The sequence below is a fragment of the Canis aureus genome, chromosome 16 (assembly GCF_053574225.1).
Source record: "Canis aureus isolate CA01 chromosome 16, VMU_Caureus_v.1.0, whole genome shotgun sequence".
Taxonomy (NCBI): Eukaryota; Metazoa; Chordata; class Mammalia; order Carnivora; family Canidae; genus Canis; species Canis aureus.
In genome coordinates this window covers 9,206,287-9,220,431 of record NC_135626.1, presented here as the reverse complement: position 1 = coordinate 9,220,431, position 14,145 = coordinate 9,206,287, and the positions used below count along the sequence as shown (strand labels likewise).

The following is a 14,145-nucleotide window of genomic DNA, read 5'->3' as shown; positions in this document are numbered from 1 at the left end:
TCTGAGGAATCCAGGAACTCTCAAGCCTGGAAGTCTGCAGGGAGTGCTCATTTTAAGTAAGAACTGACCTAGCTACTTGGAGTCACCAAAGATGGGGTTCCTTGCAGATTCTCTGTTCCCCCCTTTGCCATGTGTGTATTCATCTTCAGTGCACACAGGGAGGGAGGCCCCTTTACACAGCCACATGCTTCAGCAGACCAGGTCCCTGTTCATAGGAAGGAAAAAAGGTCTCTTCCATTACTCTTGCTTACATCCTGGGTTTTGCTTCTAGAGCCCAAATTAGAGCCTGTGTCCAGCTCTGAACCATCACTGGAGCCAGGAAGATAGGACTGTGTTCAGCCAGTCTGGACTCACCTTTGGAGCTGGGATTTAGCTCAGCATGCCTGGGGCAGCTGAGAGGATAAATACCCCAGTGAAAAAAGTCAGGGCCCCTAAGCAGAGGAGGTGAATGGACTCTGAGGATGCAACCCACAATTGTGTGCTGACAGTGGGTCATTGCCCGTGCCATGAATCTTACCCAATAAACTTGTATACTTTTTGTAAAAGTTCTATTTTCGTAACTTTTTCTTGATATCTCCATACCTACCCCCTCAAAAAAAAAAGTACCATGCAAATATTAACCTTTGCCAAACACTGTCTTTACATAGAATCCAGGAATATGGGAGAAAAAGGTTAGGGTAAACTGTATATGTCAAATGCAGGTCCAGAAGAAGAGAGGCTTGTGAGGGGAAACTGAGTTGAATTTGGGATGTACAGGCTTTGCGGAGATGCCTGGTCCATGGCATGAGTAGAACGGGTGGAAGAGAAGCAGCAGCCGTGCAAGAGATGCAGATTTGTCAACTCCACGGAGGTGAGGGCTGAGCCAGCAAGGGGACAAGCGCAATTTAGAGTCAGAAAAAAAGGAAGAGGAACATAAGGTCTACTTGGGAGGACGTGGAGGAGGAATAGCAGACCCAGAGAGAAAAAAGCGCACCTGGCAAAAAAAAAAAAAAAAAAAGCGCACCTGGCTCATAAGAAACAAGACGGAGGAGCAAAGAGAATTGTTTTTGAAAGTCTGGCTTGTGCATGGTTTGAACTCCTGGCTCAGTGCTGGCCACTTGCACTTTTCAATAGGCATGTTTTTCAACTCCTCAGCTTCATTTGTAGACATCATTCCCCAAAAAAGAGGTCCAAAACCACAGCACAGAGGAGGTGGAGCATGAACGTCGTAATCACACAAGACCCTGATTTTCCTATGTGCTTTCAGTTATGCAAGCGTTGACCACACATGGTGAGTCAGGTGCTGCCGGGAGCTAAAAGTGCAGATTTGGAGGCTACACAGTCTAAAAGCTTGCTGAACACCATTTCCAGTTCACCTCCTGAAATACACACCAGCCCTAGTTCTCTGACCTTGTCATCCATCCACCAGTTGGCTCATCGCCTGACCAAGCTGTCAGAGTCCGTTGTTCCAGTCCCTCTCTTCCAACACCCCGTGTCTGCATCCTCTCCGTTGGCCCTTCCCTGTTCAAGACGCCAAGCCTGGATGAGTGCCTCCTCCCTGTACCTAAGAGCTGAGTATTTCTAGAAGAAAACCACACAACTGAGCTGGCTGGTTTCACTTTAATGATTGTCAACCTCAGACACACAGTCACCAGAGGATCTGATCCTACTCTGATCCTCTGATACTTAGTTGTTCTTTCCCTACATCAGCTATTGTACCTTCAACCCTCCCACACCCTTCTGCTCTTCATGATTTACTGAGCAGGATGAAGGCGGCAGATGTTATACTCCCTCTTCCCTCCACCAGCCAGGCAAACCTACCTCTTCTGTACTCATTCCTCCTGCCAGAAGCCGTGTCCTGCACCTGAGCCCTGCACTCTGCCCCTTACATTGTCTCTTGGAGAGTTGGATCTCTTGCTTATCCCTCTCCTAAATTGTTGTCTCTCCTGTTCTGGATCATCGTCACCTGTTCCAGTGTTCCCATACCATCCTTTTTTTTTTTTCCATCTTTAAATATATACATAAGAGCACCTGGGTGGCACAGTGGTTGAGTGGTTGAGTGAGTGAGTGGTCTTTGACTCAGGTTGTGATCCCAGGATCATAGGATGAAGTCCCGCATCGGGCTCCTTGGGGGGAGGCTGCTTCTCCCTCTGCCTGTGTCTCTGCCTCTCTCTGTGTCTCAATAAATGAATAAAATCTTATATACATACATATATATATATGTATGTATGTATTAGTACAAGTGTGGAATCAATACTTAACACGGTGCTCCTTCCACTGCACCCAACTTCTTTTTTTTTTTTTTTTTAAAGATTTTATTTATTCATCACACACACACAGAGGCAGAGACACAGGCAGAGGGAGAAGCAGGCTCCATGCAGGGAGCCCGATGTGGGACTTGATCCCCGGTCTCCAGGATCATGCCCTGGGCTGAAGGTGGCACTAAACTGCTAAGCCACCAGGGCTGCCCCTGCACCCAACTTCTAAATGTTTGTGTTCCTCAGGGCTATTGGGGGTTCTCTTCACATCTCAGTACCTTGAAACAACATCTACATGCTGATGGCTTCCAGTTGTGTGGTTGCAGGTCAGATTCTCCCCTGAACTCCAAGCTTAAAAAGACATCTGCTGGAGGGCACCTTCGGGGCATAGGCGGTAGAGCGTGCACTCTTGATCTTGGGGTTGTTTGAGCCCCATGTTGGGGGTAGAGATGACCTAACACAAGCTTTTAAAAATTTCTTTAAGAATGAAAAATGTATCTGCCTACCTGTGATCTCCATTCAGGTGTCTCACATCTCAAGTTTGACACGTTAGTTTCTTAGTCACCCACACGTACATCAAAGTGTGTCACCTGCCCAGGTTTTCTCATCTCCACCAGGGAAACCATATTCACTGATTTCAAGTCAGAAATCTAGGAACCATCCAGTGTTGCTGCTGCCCACCCTCTACAACCAGTCCCTTGGCAAACCCATCAACTGTGCCTCCAGTCAATCATCTGGAATCTGTCCATCTCCACCACCATCTGGCATGGTTTCAGACATCATCCTCTCTGAACTACACTGATCTTCCTGCTTCCACTTACTGGCTCTTCCCGGTGTCCTCCGACAGCTACAGATGTGGTTGTATCACACCACCCTGTTTAAAATCCATGATGTGAGTTCCCTATGGGTTACTCTGCACTGGGGGGAATGTCAAACTCTATGTCATAGTATCTTCAAAGGTCGGAGTCCCAAGGCTAAGATGAAGAGGTCTTCAGGGCTGCACTCTTCTGGAAGATCTAGGAGATTCTGCCTCCTGCTTCTTTGGCTTTGTTGGAACAATTCAGTTCCTTGTGGTTGCAGAGCAGTTTTTTTGCTGGATGTAAATTCAAGGTCATTCTGGAGGCCACTGCATTCCTTGGCTTGTGGTCTCCTTCCTTCATCTTCAAAGCCAGCAGAGAGATTGAATCCCTGTGTAGCATCCCTTTGACCCACTCTTCTGCTTCAGTCTTTAGCCATTAAGCTAAGTAGATTGGGCCCACCTGGATGATCTCTGCTTTAAGATTATCTGATTAGTAGCCTTCATTGCCAACTGCAAACCTAAGTCCCTTTTGTCACTTAATGTAACATAGTCACAGACTCTGGGGATTATGATATGGCCATCTTTGAGGACTATGATTCTGTCTGTTACAGTCACAATTTATAATAACATGAAAAAGTATCACTTTCCTAGGAATGAATGTCCAAGTCCTCTGTGCAAAAGAACTATAAAATATTATTGGGAAAATTTTTTAAAGGCTGTTGGATCTCCTTAAGGTAGAATTTTGAAGCTTTTTTGTGCATTGAAACTACATGCTTTCAGACCAACCCCTGGATAAAAAAGAGCCACATTTTATATACGCGCAATTGCTCTGCTGTCTTAAACCTCAACAGCTTGCATGAGTAAATTTACTTTTAAGTGGAGAAGTACATTCTTTTAAAAAGCCTTATGAGTTTCTGTGATCTTGCAGTCCATCATGAGACTCTACATTGTTTTGGTACTTAAATCACGGAGTGAAAATCATCTTGAAAGTAGTATGTGATTCCAACAAAAGTATGACTATTGTGTTAAAGACTACTGTATTGATATAGTGAAATGTTGTAACAATGGGAAAGGTATTCCCTTCTTTGGAATTATGCTCCCCAAAGTCTTGATGATGTAGTATGGCTTACTGTGAGCTGGTTATGTTATCTGGACATTAGGTCATCATCTGAGTTTTGCAGCACTGTACACTTTAGTTTTCAGCACTGCACATTTCACATTTGCATGATTAAAAAATTGCTGTGTGTCAAAACCATGCTTCTGGAATGGCTGAAGCTTGATATGTCAGGTTATTTGAATATAATTAATGTTTTGAAGTAGTTGTGACCACAAAGCACCTTTCTAACATGAAGGGCTATGCATCATTTGAAATTACTCAAATAACATCTTCCTACAAATACTTCCAATATCATGATGCCCCTGTGAGAATAGGCAGAAAGAAAAAAAATTTTTTTTAAGAGATTGTTATAAACTAATCATTAAGTGAATTTCACTGCAGCTTATTTTTATGGGAAATCCTTTTAGATGCCAAAGGACAGCTGCAATAGGGAAAACAATTCAATGAAGATGCTTTGTTACATGTTTTGTAGCAGATGATGATCAACCACAGTATTCATGGGCTAGGGCTACCATAACAATATCACTTAAACAACAGAAATTTGTTGTTGGGAAGGCTACAATTCCAAGATGAGAATGCCAGGAGAGTTGGTTTCTGGTGAGCCTTCCCCTTGGTTGGCAGGTGGTACCTTCTCACTGTTGTCTTCTGTGGTCCTCTGTGTGCTCTCCTGGTGTCTCCCTCTTATAAGGACACCAATCCTATTGGTTTTAGGGACTCACCCTTATGACCACATTTAACCCTGATTATCTCCTTAAATGCTGTGTCTCCAAACCCAGTGACATTGGAGATGAAGCTTCAACATATGAATTTGGGAAGGTAGAGGACACCATTCAGTCCATAACAACTACTAATGAATATCTTTGATACTTAGAGTTCTCTCATACAGAGAATTTTTCTAAAAACATTTTGCTCTTGCTTTTATTTTACAGTGCTTAGTATAAGTGATTCATCTAGCCAGGTTTACTATAAAAAGGACAAGCTGTATGTACATAATATATGTTAATAAGCCATAGAAGTAATATACCAAGCTTTTAAAATTACCGTATTTTCTACTTAGGATTTAGGACTTCAGGGACACCTAGGTGGCTTGGTCAGTTAAGCATCTGGCTCTTGGTATTGGCTCAGTTCATATCTCAAGGTTGTGGGATCAAGCCCCACATCAGGCTCTGGGCTCAGTACAGAGTCTGGGATTCTCACTCTCCCTCCCTCTCTGCCCTTTTCCCCAAACCCATGCATGTGTTCTCTCTCTCTCTTTCTCTCTCAAATAAATCTATAAAAAAAAAAGAAGGAAAAAAAAGATTTAGGACTTTTTAAAAATGAGTTAAATCCAGTAAAGGTTTTGATTTTTTTTTTGTAATAGGAGATGGTTTTTTTACAACTGAAATAACGTTTCAGATAAAGAAAGCATTGGTAAATACTGATATTTGACTTTTTTTTTTTTTACCTTATATAATTTCTTTAAATAATACTTTATTTGGGGCATCTTTGCTTCAGGTCATGATCTCAGGATCTTGGGATCAACCCCCCACATGCGGCTCCCTGCTCAGCAGCGAGTTTGCTTCTCCCTGTCCCTCTGCCCCACTCCCTGCCCTGCCCCGCCCTGCCCCGCTTATGGTCTCTCTAGCACGCACTCTCTATCTCTCAATCTTTTTTTAAAAAATAAATAATACTTTTCTTTAAAAAGGTAATAATGCTGTAGTACCTGTCAGGCTCAGTGGAGTGTGTGACTCTTGATCTCGAGGTGAGTTTGAGCCCATGCTTGGTGGAGAAATTAATAAAAATAAAATCTTTTTAATTTTTTAATTTTATTTTTTAAGATTTTATTTATTTATTCATGAGAGACAAAGAGAGAGGCAAAGACACAGGCAGAGGGAGGAGAAGCAGGCTCCCAGCTGAGAGCCCCGATATGGGACTTGATCTCAGGATCATGCCCTGAGCCACCCAGGCGTCCCAAAAAAAAAAAAAAAAAAAAAAAAAAACTTTTAAAGGTATATGCCTTAATATTAAATATGTCTAAATAAAACAAAACAAGCATGTATATATACATATATACATATATATTACTGACGGAAATTTTAAAAGACAAATAGGGAGATACAGTATATTTAATGATTGACTCCATTGTAAAGATGATAGTTCTCCCCAAATTGACCTATAGACCCTATACAATAAAGTAAAAATATCAATAGGATTTGCTATGAAATTAAGCTAATTCTAAAACTTATATGGAAAGACAAAAAGTAGTGAGTACAATCTCGGAATGAGACAAGGTGGGAATATTTACATGCAAGTTTCAAGAGTTACTATAAATCTATAATATAGCACTGTTGCAAAGACAGACCAATGAAACAAACAGAAAAATACAACAACAGCACATCATAATTCTGGGCAATGATCTTTTCATAGCTGTCCCCCTAGTTAGGTGGTGATCGATAAATATTTCATGAGTGAATGAATTGATGGATGCAGAGATGAACTGACCATGAAGCTCCTAAATCTTCAAGCTCTGGGGGCCATCTTTTGCAAGGGCATTTTCTCAGGAGCTTAGAGATGTTCTCATCATGTATTCAGAAGGTTAAATTTTTTTTAAATTTTGTGGGTTTTATTTTCCCTCCCCAGGCTCAGTAATAAAGTCCCTGTGTGCTGCATCTATTCACTTGAGAGCATGTCTTTCATATGACCCATCAAAAGATTAATAAGCCTGCATTTCTCTTCTCTCAGACCAGTCATTGCCTCTGGAACATTGACTTCCTTCCTTGAAAATGCTGTTTTGTTGAGTGGTTTTCAGCTTGGGATCAAAGAACACCTTTCACCCTCAGGCTTGTCATAGTGGCACAGGCAGGTCCAGAAGGAATGTTCGTTCATCTCCTCTGGGGGCACCATTGTTTGCAAGCAGAGGAAGGAGGCTATGTAGCCTGATTTTGGGAACACTGATAAAACTGAAGAGAAGTCCAAGGTACCAGCAAGGGCTGTTCGAAGGCCTCTACTGGCTCCAAGCACTCTGGCTTTCTTGGAAGCCCTATGTCTCTCATGTTATATAAGATACCCACAGCCCACATTTGAGGATATTGGCATAAAATCCTGTGAGTGGAAATGAATTGCAGTTGATGGTTAGACATGTTTCTTTTTGTAAAAGCTTCAACATTTATTATAGTTTTAGATTTTTTATTCAGTAATTTCCTTCCAGAATTGCAATATTTTAATAACCGCTTGCAAATTCCAAAGTCCTGGACTCTGTGTTCATGGATCCAATGGTGAAGTGGCCCTGTTGCCAACTCTCACAGCATGGGAAGAGAAGCACAGGCAGACGTTTGGAGGGTATGAGGAGGGCCTAGGACCTGGGATGGAAGGGCATGGGACTGCAATTTAGCTCAGCTGTGACAGTAAATACCTCACTTTCTATTCTCCTAGGATCAAATTTTCTACCAAATACTGGGAAAAACTGTATTTGAAGTTGTTGCATTAGGAAGTAAAACATTTTTTTTAAAGATTTTATTTATTCATGAGAGACACACACAGAGAGAGGCAGAGACATAGGCAGAGGGAGAAGCAGGCTCCATGCAGGGAGCCCGATGTGGGACTCGATCCCAGGACTCCAGGACCACGCCCTGGGCCAAAGGCAGATGCTAAACCACTGAGCCACCCAGGGATCCCAAGTAAAACATTTTTATAAGCATTTCAAAAGCATGGTATTTATTTCAACTTTAACTGATTTAAATTTCTGTCACTTCTAGGGAAGGTGGCATTGGGAGGGTGGTGGACATTTTGGGGATGTGTTTTTAGGGGGGTTTCATATAGAAATAATACTTCTTGGGGTGCCTGGGTGAGCTGGTTAAGGATCCAACTCTTGATTTTCATTCAGGTCATGATTTCAGGGTTGTGAGATGGAGCCTGTGCTGGGCTCCTTGCTGGGTGTGGAGTGCTTAAGATTTTCTCTCTCTTTAAAAAAAAAAAAAAAGGAAAGAAATACAACTTTCGACTTTGGAAAGATGCTTCAGAATGTTTCAAAAACATGACAGAATTTGTAAGTTCCTGCTTTGTCTGAAGGGTGTTATTTCTAGTCTTTTGTGCTTTCTTTGGTTTTTCTGTATACAGAATCCCATCACCTGGGTTTAAAGATAGTTTTACTTCTTCCTGCCCGATATGGAAGCCTTTTATTACTTTTTCTGGTTCACTTGTTCTAGCTAGAACTTCCAGAAATATCAAATAGCAGTGGTGAATGCAGCCATCCTCATCGAGATCCTCATCTAAGTATAAGGAGAGCTCTTAGTCTTCCACCATTGAGTATGATGTCCACTAGGGGTTTTTCATACATGCCCTTCATCATGTTGAGGAAGTTCCCTTCTATTTCTGGTTTCCTGAGTGGTTTTTTTTTTTTTTTTTTTTAATCATGAAAGGAGGTCTGGTTTGTCAAAGATGATGTTATTTTCTGCATCAATTGAGATGATCCTATGTTTTTCCCCCCTCTATTCTATTAATGTACATTGGTTGATTTCTCCTGTGTTGAACAACCCCTGCATTCCATTTGGTCATGGTGAATAATCTTTGTCATGTATAACTGAGTTTGGTTTGCTGGTATTTTGTTGAGGATTTTTACGTGTTTCCTCATAAAGGACCCTGGCCTGTAGTCTTATTTTCGTGTGATGTCTTAATCTGGTTTTAGTATCAGGGTAATGCTGGCCTTATGGAATGACCTCCTGTTCTTCTGTTTTTTTTTTTTTTTTTTTTTTAAGACTTTGAGAAATATTGGCATTAATTCTTCTTTAAATGGTTGGTGGAATTCACAAGTGAAACCATCTGTGCCTGGATTTTTCTTTCTTGGGAAGTTTTTTTTTTTAAAGATTTTATTTATTTATTCATGAGAGACACGGGGTGGGGGGGAGTGCGGCAGAGACACAGGTAGAGGGAGAAGCAGGCTCCATGCAGGGAGCCCAACGTGGGACTCCATCCAAGGTCTCCAGGATCACACCCCGGGCCGAAGGCGGTGCTAAACCGCAGAGCTACCCGGGCTGCCCCTTGGGAAGTTTTTAATCAGTGATTCAGGAGCGCCTGCGTGGCTCAGTGGTTTCGAGTTGGCCTTTCATGAATAAATAAATAAAGTCTTAAAAAAAACAGTCACTGATTCAATCTCTTTAATGTTACAGGTCTTTTCAGACACTATTTTCTCTTGAGTCAGTCTTCATAGTTTGGTGGGGGGGAGGAGGATGGTTAGGAATTTGTTCATTGCACCAAGTTTATCTAATTTGTCGGCCTACAATTTCCTCAGGATTCTCTTGCACCCTTCTGACTTATGTAAGGCCAGTGTTAAATGTCCTCACTTTGTTTCTAATTTTAGTGATTTGGCTCTTACCTCTTTTTTGTCAGGCTAGCTAAATATTTGCCAATTTTGTTAACTTTTCCAAAGAACTGACTTCTGCTTTTGTTAATTTTTCTCTGTTTTTCATTTCTCCCCACTCTTACTTTTATTTCCTTCCTTTGCTAATCTTGGGTTCTCTTTGCTCTTCATTTAATAGATTTTTAAAGTGTAAAGTGATTTGAGTTTTTTTAATGAAAGTATCTACAGCTGTAATTTCCCCTCTGAGAACTGGAAAAATGGAAATCTAGTCTCTTACTTCATTGCATACACAGTGGAAAAAATGTTAATATAAGACTTCTGGCAGAAAATATAAGACAAAATCCGTATAAATTCTTAGGACACAAAAAGCACGAACCATTAAGGAGGCAGTTGGTAAATTGGATTTTGATACAGGAAAGCTAGGTTCTTGTCTCAAGAGTCGAAGAATGAATCTCAAGGACAAAGAGAGTGAGTAAAGTGATAAATGTTTATTAAGCAAAGATACAGAGAAAGCTCTCAGAAGTGAGAGGGGTCCCAACAGGGTTGCCACTAAGGGCGGCTTTTTTGGCTGGCCATTTACTGAGAAACTAACCAGGGAGCCCACAGCCTTGAGATTTCTTTGTGCTGTCTTGTGTGATTGACATATGGCTGTTTGGGGGGTCTGGTGAGTTTCTGTGATTGCTTAGTAACCATCAAAGGGAGATACTCCCTAACATTCTGGAGCTAGGAAGCCAGGGTTTAAAAAAATTTTTTTCTCTGTTTTTGTTGCTTTATCTCTGTTTCCTTGGGATTGGTAGGAACCTGACTCTGGGCCTTTTGGTGTCCTTGGGATTTATGGGAGCCCAGAGATTTATAGGAGCGACTCTGGGCCTTTCCCTTATCTTTCCCTGCCTGGCCCCACCTGTCCCTAACTGAATTTCATCAGAATTTAAAACTTATACTCTGCTGATGATACTGCTGAAAATTAAAATGTAAGCCACAAGTTGAGAGAGGCAAATACATATAATCAAGTCCAGTTCTACATGTAAGGAGCTTAGAAGCCACTGCTCCATCCTAACAAGTAAAAAGCTGAACTGACTGAAAAATCAACTCTTCTGGGGTCTATAAGAGAGAGGAGGACACAGGCAACATGCTGCTTCAAAGATTAGAGAGACAAGCAGGCAAATAGGATAACAGCTTCCATGAGCAGACACCACAAATGGAAACCACCATGGGAGCAAATGCTGAGTAGGAAAACCTGCCCTGTGATTGAGGAATCCTTGGAGGCTTGGTGCAGACAACTTAGAATTACAAACTCCAGGAACATTGATTTGGAGAGGCACCTTCACTGTTTTAGGAGATTGACCTCCAGGAGCTTAACCAGGTTTCCACAGTAAATATCAGAGGGAAAAAAACCCTTGTTTTTCCAGCAGGGAGAAGGGAAAAAATCATTTTGAGATACACTAGAGCACCCTGTTTTCATAAGACCTGCCCTCAGGAGAAACTAGCTAACCAGAGTCCAATCTGCCCGGGTGTTGTCAGAACCTAAATAACCTGGGGGGAAGGACAAGACCCAAATCCAATCAACTCCAGTACCTGGGGGTAGGGGAATGCCCAACTGCAGCCCACTCTGGCCATTCTCTCCTAAAGGGAAGAAAAAAATTATAAACACTTTTAAAGTTAACAGTCCAATGGTGGAAGCTCACTAAAAGACTGAGATCTAGGGCAGCCCAGGTGGCTCAGCGGTTTAGCGCTGCCTTCAGCCCAGGGCATGATCCTGGAGACTTGGGATCGAGTCCCACGTCAGGCTCCCTGCATGGAGCCTCCTTCTCCCTCTGCCTGTGTCTCTGTCTCTCATGAATAAATAAATTAAAAATCTTAAAAGAAAGACTGAGGTCTAATCCTAAGACTAAAACACTTCCCCCCCCCCCCCATCTCGCCATCACATTACAAAAGACCTATTTACAACTTTTGCTTTTACATGGTACATTATGCCCAACTATCAAGAACATTTTGAGGCATACCAAAGGGTAAAAACACAATTTGAAGAGACAGAGCAAGCATCAGAACTAGACATGGCCAGGATTTTAGACTTAACAGACTGGGAATTAAAAAAACAAAACAAAAAACCAACTATGATTGGGATACCTGGGTGGATCAGTCAGTTAAGCACCTGACTTTGGCTGAGGTCATGATCTCAGGGTTCTGGGATCAAGCCCCATCGAGCCCCCTGTCAAGTCCCGTGTTGGGCTCTGTGCTCGGCAGGGATCTGCTTGTCCCTCTCCCTCTGTTCCTCCCTTCCTCCCCCCCTCCCTCCCTTCCTCATGCTCTTTGTCCCTCAAGTAAATATAAAAATAAAACAACTATGATTAAAATGCTAAGCGTTCTAGTGGATAAAGTAGATAGCATGCAAGAACAGATGGGCAATGTAGTACAGAGTTGGGAATCCTAACAATTAAAAAGGCAGGCTAGAAATAAGCACTGTAACAGAAATGAAGAATGCTTTTGATGGGCTTTTTAGTAGTAAGCTGGACATGGCTAAGAAATGAATCTGAGGGATCCCTGGGTGGCGCAGCGGTTTGGCGCCTGCCTTTGGCCCAGGGCGCGGTCCTGGATATCCGGGATCGGGTCCCGCGTCGGGCTCCCGGTGCATGGAGCCTGCTTCTCCCTCTGCCTGTGTCTCTGCCTCTCTCTCTCTCTCTCTGTGACTATCATAAATAAATAAAATTAAAAAAAAAAAAAGAAATGAATCTGAGCTTGAGGATATAGCAGTGAAGATTACCAAAACAAAAGCAAAAAACAAAACAGCAACAACAAAACTGAAAAGCAAAGAAAACAAAGATTGAAAAACAAACAGTATCCAAGGATTGTGGGACTACAAAGGTGTAACATACACATAATGGGAATACCAGAAAAAGAAAGAAAAGGGGGCAGCCCAGGTGGCTCAGCGGTTTAGCTCTGCCTTCAGCCCAGGGCATGTTCCTGGAGACCGGGGATCGAGTCTCACATTGGGCTCCCTGCATGAAGCCTGCTTCTCCCTTTGCCTGTGTCTCTGCCTCTGTCTCTGTGTGTCTCTCATGAATAAATAAATAAAATCTTAAAAAAAAAAAAAAGAAAAAGGACAGCTGGGGGCTGTTTGCCAAAAAAAAAAAAAAAAAAGAAAAAGAAAGAAAGAAAGAACAGAAAGAATATTTGAAATAATGGTGGAGAATTTCCCCTAGATTAATGTTAGATGCCAGATCACATCAGAAAGTTCAGAGAACACCAAGAGGATACATGCCAAAAAAAACTACAACTAGGCATATCATTTTTGAATCACAGAAAGTCAAAGATAAAAAAAGAATTCTTGAAAGAAGCCATAGGAAAGATTTAAGTAGTTATGTCCCACTCATAGCTTTCCCATTCAGATCAGGTACCATTATTTTTGACATTATACTGGAAATCCTTGTTAATGCATTAAGGCAAGAGAAGGAAATAAAAAGTATACAGACTGAGAAGGAAGAAATAAAACCATCTTTGTTCATGTATGACTTTATCATCTATCTATAAAATCCAAAAGAACTGACATAAAACTTGGGACTGGGCAGCCTGGATGGCTCAGCAGTTTGGTGCCGCCTGCAGCCCCGGGGTGTGATCCTGAAGACTGGGGATCGAGTCCCACATCGGGCTCCCTGCATGGAGCCTGCTTCCCCCTCTGCCTGTGTCTCTGCCTCTCTTTCTCTCTCTCTCTCTCTCTCTCTCAGTCTCTGTCTCTATGAATAAATAAATAAAATCTTAAGAAAAAAACCTCTTGGAACTAATAAGAGATTATAGCAGGATTGCAAGATTTAGGTCAATACACAAATGTCAGTTGCTTTCCTGTATGCCATCAACAAACAAGTGGAACTTGAAATTAAAAACACAATAGCACTTACATTAGCACTCCCAAAAGTGAAATGCTTTGGTATAAATCTAACAAATTATGTACAACATATATATGAGGAAAACCACAAAACTCTGATGAAAAATAACAAAGAAGTAAATAGATGGATAGGAAGACTCAATACTGTCAAGATGTTGGTTCTTCCCAACTTGATAGACTCAGTGCAGTCTTGGTCAAATTCCCAGCAAGTTTTCTGTGGCTATTGACAAACTGATTCTGAAGTTTATATGGAGAGGCAAAAGATGCAGAAGAGCCAACTCAATACTGCAGTAGAACAAAGAAGACTGATGCTACCCCAACTTCAAGACCTACTATAAAACTATAGTAATCAAGACAGCATCATATTGGTACAAGAATAGACAAGTAGGTCTATGGGACAAAATAGAGAGCTTAGGAATAGATCCCTGTAAGTGATCTGACCTGTCAACTGATCTTTGAAAGCAGCACAATGGAGCAAAGATAGTCTTTTCAGCAAGTGGCGCTGAACAATTGGACATTCAAAAAAAACGAAGGTGGACATAGACCATACACACTTCACAAAAATTAAATCAAAATGGATCATAGATCTAAACATAAAATGCAAAACTATACACTCCTAGGAAATACCATAGGAGAAAATCTAGAGGGGATCCCTGGGTGGCTCAGTGGTTTAGTGCCTGCCTTCAGCCCAGGGCGTGATCCTGGAGACCCGGAATTGAGTCCTACCCACGTCAGGCTCCCTGCCTGAAGCTTGCTTCTCCCTCTGCCTGTGTCTCT

At 41.9% G+C, this 14,145-nt stretch overlaps 1 long non-coding RNA gene across 7 annotated transcripts in view; it reads right to left on the bottom strand.

Moving 5' to 3' along the window:
• The window catches only part of LOC144285711 (uncharacterized), a 33,193-nt gene that overhangs the window by 13,218 nt on the left and 5,830 nt on the right, over window positions 1–14,145 (bottom strand). For 4 of the 7 annotated variants that reach the window (XR_013353945.1, XR_013353941.1, XR_013353939.1 and 1 more), the window contains one exon: window positions 69–205. This is a non-coding gene — a long non-coding RNA (uncharacterized LOC144285711). Of the gene's footprint in view, window positions 1–68; window positions 974–1,003; window positions 1,384–2,743; window positions 5,683–11,063; window positions 11,112–14,145 lie in introns of those variants that run through there. The other 3 variants (XR_013353942.1, XR_013353944.1, XR_013353940.1) reach the window with 3 other exon arrangements.